This window comes from Mytilus galloprovincialis, chromosome 7 (genome assembly GCF_965363235.1).
Source record: "Mytilus galloprovincialis chromosome 7, xbMytGall1.hap1.1, whole genome shotgun sequence".
Taxonomy (NCBI): domain Eukaryota; kingdom Metazoa; phylum Mollusca; class Bivalvia; order Mytilida; family Mytilidae; genus Mytilus; species Mytilus galloprovincialis.
Window position 1 is genome coordinate 10,643,038 of NC_134844.1, and position 6,380 is coordinate 10,649,417.

A 6,380-nucleotide genomic window follows, 5' to 3' on the forward strand; every position below is an offset into this window, starting at 1 on the left:
GAGGTCTCATGTTACCTTACTTCCATAATGAGCAAGCAGTAACGTATAGATATTTCTTTTTTTTTTGCGTTAACTGTTATTTTTTTGGTCCTTCGCGGTATGCGTTTAAAACTATGTCGATTTCTTTGAATAAAAAAGAGGCAATGATTTAAATTTTAACAAATTAAGTTTCAAGAGACGGGTGTAAATTGTAGGATAAAAACAATATAAATATTATGTACATTGTCGGAAATATAAAATGTATTTGTACTCATTACGAAACCAGTTGAAAGCTCAGCGAGTGTCGCTTTTTGTCGTGTTTCTAAAGCTCGTCCGAATACATTTTATATTTTCCAACAATGAAAACATATATTTTATATCTATCCACACAAAGAAATACCAACACTTTTTAAAATGTATTCTTGTAAACTTGTTCTAAAAACTCCTTATAGACTGTGGAAATCCTCGGGTTTTTCCCGACGCCTATGTGAGCAAACCACAAAGCGACAACTTTGTTAATCATCTTTCAGTCCTTTTGTCTCTAAACTTTTATTTGTACATTATTCCTACTCAAAAACAAACACAAAAATCACTACCACCGAATACCCATGCAAGCGTAAAATAACACGAATATAAAATCTAAATGATTTCAAGATCTAGCTTTTTTCAGTCTCTTTCTGCCGTTTGACTGATACTAATTAGTCAGTCGTTTTCTTGTAAATTTCGAGAATGAAAATTTTGTAACGGAACTAGTCTGACTAGAGTCAGTCCTAACTATCAACTTGCGTTTATAAACGCAAGTGGATACTGGGGGCTGGCTCCAATCAGACTGTAACGGGACCTGATTTTTTTAATTTTATTTCTGCCGAATTAAGTGATCATGATTATGCATTTCTCAGCCTTCGTTGACTTTCTCGGGCCTCATTCCGATGTTGCTGTCTGTCCCGTGTAGACTTGGTTTTTACGAATTTAAAGCTAGCAACATTTTTTTAGAATTTTTCCGAAACTATTATATCGGATTTACTCTGTACAGACTTGTGAATTTCAGAGACTGGTAGTGTATACACTTGGAACACAGGTAAATTTATTCGGTAAAATAACTAAGTTAAACCACTTTTTTACATTCCATACTGACAAACTATTTTTTGTATGAGTTTCAACGTCTGCTTGAACTGTGCTTTTTCGCCTAAGTCTATCCGTATTCTCATCCAGATAAATTTCCATTTTCCATTTTGCCCGAGCGGTGTTTTTGACGACTATTTTAAAACTAATTAATAGTTGAACCATTCTCCGTTTTTTTTCACACATCATCCTGAGTTTCTATATATTATTTTCTAGACTTTCTACTTTTAAAAACAAAATTTCATGGGGATACGGCGTGCATCATGAATAAAAATTTATTGCAAAAATAAACCAAGAATAAAAATAAAGTCATAAAAGTCAGTCTGTTATGAATAAGAACATATACAGATAAATCGAGCAGATGCTTAAATATCAAAGAACCAGCATATGTAAAAAGTATAGTAACACATTTTTAAAGGTTAACAATAGCCAAGAGAATTGCCGGAAAACGATAAAGCAATCAATGTCAAATAACCGTTTCTTATTGCAACAAATCTATCGGCTCTCTGCATTTGGGAAAAGTTACCATTCAAAATGTCACATAGTTACCAAAAATAAAAGGATTAACATTTTTATAATTAAATCACTTTGTGATTGTAGAACCTTCTGCATTGACTGGTTATTTGATACCGTAAGGAACGCCAACTCGTATAAATTCTTTGTACTGACGTTTATTTATCATCTTAATAACGTGTTATAATATTATTTTATTTGTATTTTTGAATATTAGTTTTGCTGTTAAGTCTATTTTTGTTGAAATTCATTTGACGTGGATCAGTACATTTGCATCGTGTCATTGTGTTATCATAGTATGGAAGATTTGATTATTCCTGTCTTTGCTTGTTTGCTTATAAATGTGTTTTGTCTGTATGACTTTTTTGTTTATAGTGATTAAGATTAGAACACCGTGTTGACTGTTGTACCCATACATGTATTTTGATTTTTTTTTCTATTGTTTCTGGGTTTTTTTAGTTCTCACATATCTCAATATAATGGACTTCCATGCAACTGTCATATAAGTTTGAGATTAAGCTAGCTATAAAACCAGATTTAATCTACCAAGAAAAGCCTGTACCAAGTCAGGAATATGATAGTTTTTATTCATTTTTGATCTGTTTGTACTTTTGATTCGTCATTTTATTTGGACCTTTCAATTTTGAATGTTTGTAACTTTTAGCTTAATGAGATTCGAATAAATGATGCATGCACATCGTCCCTCTGCAGACGTATGATACGGTGCTTTTTGTCCGCGATTTGCTTTTTGTCCGCTTTTGCTTTTTGTCCGATTATTTTGCTTTTTGTCCGATACTTTTGCTTTTTGTCCGTTGCTTTTTGTCCGTTTTGCTTTTTGTCCGATAATTTTGCTTTTTGTCCGATACTTTTGCTTTTTGTCCGTTGCTTTTTGTCCGTTTTGCTTTTTGTCCGATAATTTTGCTTTTTGTCCGACACTTTTGCTTTTTGTCCGTTGCTTTTTGTCCGTTTTGCTTTTTAGCTCACCTGGACCATAGGACTAAGTGAGCTTTTCTCATTTTCTCATTATTCGTCGTCGTCATTAATTTTTACAAAAATCTTCTCTTCTGAAACTACTGGCAAAATTAAAGCAAACATGGCCAAAATCATCCTTTAAGTTAGGGTATTTAGTTTCAAAAAAGTATCCGATGACCCCGCCCAATAATTAAGATGGCCGCAATGTCTAAAAGAAGAGCATCGCATAAAATGTAGATTTTGGCTTATATATCTGAAACAAAACCATAGAGACAATCTAACAAGGGATAAGAACATTTCGCCTCATAAAATAATGTGGACCAGTCAGAACTTTTCATGTGGGACAATATGAGCTCTTAATTTAAAAAAAAGTGGGACAATCGGGAATAAGCCCTACAGACTTGAGCAATTCTAAAATAAACACTGTTGATGTATCTCTTTTAAATTTTCTATTAAAAAGTGTTTTACATTTACGAATGCACTATATTGTATCTGTATCTAAAATATTAAACGCATTTATTTCGTGATAGAAATTAAGTAAATGCTTAAGTAACCATTTTATTACTTTTCCCCCTCTTTTCGAGTTTGTCAAACAAAAATAAACTACTTTGTTGAAAATGCTGTTGTGTTAACCAAAGTTTCCTTAATCTTATTACTTAAATAACCCCGAACTTCCTCGTCATTTGGATATAGTTGCTAAATAATTTCGAAATGTATGGATTAATACAGTTTATCTAAATAAATAGCTACACATGTATTACGTAAACTTTGTGATAGTGTTCCAAAAATGAAGTTTGTTTGTTTGTTATATTTGTAATATTTGTAATGTTTAAGAAAAATAAAGTTGTTGGAAATATGACGAAAATATTACCAGACTTAAAAAAGTTTTTTTTTAACTGAAATGTTGCAAAATATTTTGGAGCCACTGTCAATCGGCCATTCGCATATAAGTGCAAATGGTGACTATATATTATTAGCAGGAAGAAGAAACTGTGCGTTTAAGCAATAACATGTCGTAAATGTGTGCACTTCCACATGTAGCAAACGCCGACACCATTTAACATAATGATAAAACTATTCAAACGAGAAAACCATTGATTTACAAAACACTATACGACAAACAAATACAGAAACAAACAACAACTATTGAATTGAAACTCCGTTCCTGACTTATTCGTATGATTATCATATATAATATTTAGCGCGGTTAAACATCAATTTAGAATTTCAATAACGAAACCATCACTCAAGGATTATTTGATTTGATAAATTTCTAAACTATTCTAAAGTTTCGAGCATATAAAAAAGAAGATGTGGTATGATTGCCAATGAGACAACTATCCACAAAAGACCAAAATGACACAAACATTAACAACTATAGGTCACCGTACGACCTTCAACAATGAGCAAAGCACATACCGCATAGTCAGCTATAAAGGCCCCGATAAGACAATGTAAAACAATTCAAACGAGAAAACTAACGGCCTTATTTAAGTAAAAAAATGAACGAACAACAAATATGTAACACATACCAAACGACAACCACTGAATTACAGGCTCCTGACTTGGGACAGGCACAGATTTAAATAATGTGCAGGAGTTAAACATATTAGCGGAATCCCAACCCTCCCCCTAACCTGGGACAGTGGTATAACAGTACAACATAAGAACGAACTATAAAAATCAGTTGAAAAAGGCTTAACTCATCAGATAGACACAAATACAAGTGGACGTGGCCGGGTACTTATACATCCCGACACAAAAAGTCACAATGAACAGATCTGAGAGTACTCGCAGTTATCTGACAGCTGTTTCAAAGCCACTAACAACTAATAAAAAGTCATGCCTCTGAGACTTAACGTTCGTTTAAGTCTTTGAATATCCCATGTATTCTACAAATTGGTGTACGTACACCATTGCTCACACGTTTGAGGATGACAGACTAACTTACGACCAGAATGAATAAGAATTAGTCTATATAACAAGATCTAAATTATTTCTAGTGTAAAAGACTTTAACCTCGCCACATGATTTATGTATGTGCCTGTACCAAGTCAGGAGCCTGTATATTCAGTGGTTGTCGTTTGTTTATGTGTTACATATTTGTTTTTTCATTTATTTTTTTGACATAAATAAGGCCGTTAGTTTTCTCGTTTGAATTGTTTTACATTGTCTTATCGGGGCCTTTTATAGCTGACTATGCTGTATGGGCTTTCCTCATTGTTGAAGGCCGTACGGTGACCTAATGCTGTTAATGTCTGTGTCATTTTGGTCTTTTGTGGATAGTTGTCTCATTTGCAATAATACCACATCTTCTTTTTTATAAGAATGCCAACTCCTCACACTTACAATTATTACTTCATTTTCTTTTTTTCACTCATCTAATTATTACATCTATTTTAATTCAATATTGTATCCATATAAATGTATATGAACGCTTACATATATATAATTATTGCGATATCATATATAAGAGAGAGGCAAAGTGTACCAAAGGATAATCACACTAAAAAGGGTTGAAACAAACCAACAAAGCCGCAGCTGAATGAAAAACAACAAGATACACAACAGTCCACAAAACAAATGGTCCGAGAACCCAATTAATTCGTAGTGCATTTCTTTTAGAACATAAATGAAAATTAAAAAATTCCCACCTGCGCTTTCTCAATGAAACTTTTACAGTGTGTTGTACTAATTTTGGGACAAATTATATCAAAATTATAGAAAACTTCATCGCGTCTAACTCAAAATATGGACAATTTTGTGTTTAGGGTGTCTTGAAATCTTTTGACAGCTTCCGAAGTGCTAATTTTTAACCTTTTTCAGCTGGACCAAATCACTGCTTTCCTGTAAAATTCTGGACCCAAATTTTTTTACAGTGTAATTTCACCCCCCCCCCCCCTACTTACAATGTGAGGCATTAAACAAGGAGAAATAAATTTGGAAGGGGTATAAAAATTATTGGCAAGTAACCCACTGTTATCACTAGGGACTAATAACGAAAATCAAGGGACGACAATTGTGGTCTCGGACGAAATCATTGAAATTTAAAATCTGAGCAACAAGAACCAATGCAACTGTGATGATGTATGGTTAACTGGAAGAGTAAGATAATCCTGCTCCGTCCATTAAGTTTTAAAAAGTCATGTATTAAACTCAAACTCTCGAACACGTTGTCTTGGAAGATCTTTATTCCAAGGGGGTCCTTAATAGTTGCTTTTTGATAATCCTATAAGGAGTTTATAATTTAACTCCTTGCGAACACTTTCATAAGGAACGAAAATTCCCATCTGCATCTTTTTGAAAAGATTGCAAATATTGTTTAAATTAAATAGGGTATCCCATTTCAAACCCAGCGTCTCGGAAAATCTCATTTTAGGGCACTAGACAATGATTAAATGTAGTAATTCGATAATAATACATGGATTTCTCGCGAAAACATCGTTAAGGCGAAATTTAAAGTTTGTCTTGGCTGATTGAAGAAATTTCACAATAAAAACTGAAACGCAAAAACGCAAAAACGCATAAAGATGTTTATTCAGGACAATAACTTATATAAAACAACAGCAGAAATACATATAATGTATCACCAATGGAGGTTGTAAAATACTGTAGGTGATACTTAAACGTAATGTTCTATTTATTTTTTTTTGTCGTTAAGGGGACTGGAGGGTATTAATCCATTATTTTTTAAATATACATGTAGGATTTTGCTTGTTTTTCTATAGATGAACTTTTATCATATACTAAATAGAAAAATCAAATAAAAACATGGGGTTATCGTTCACTTAAGC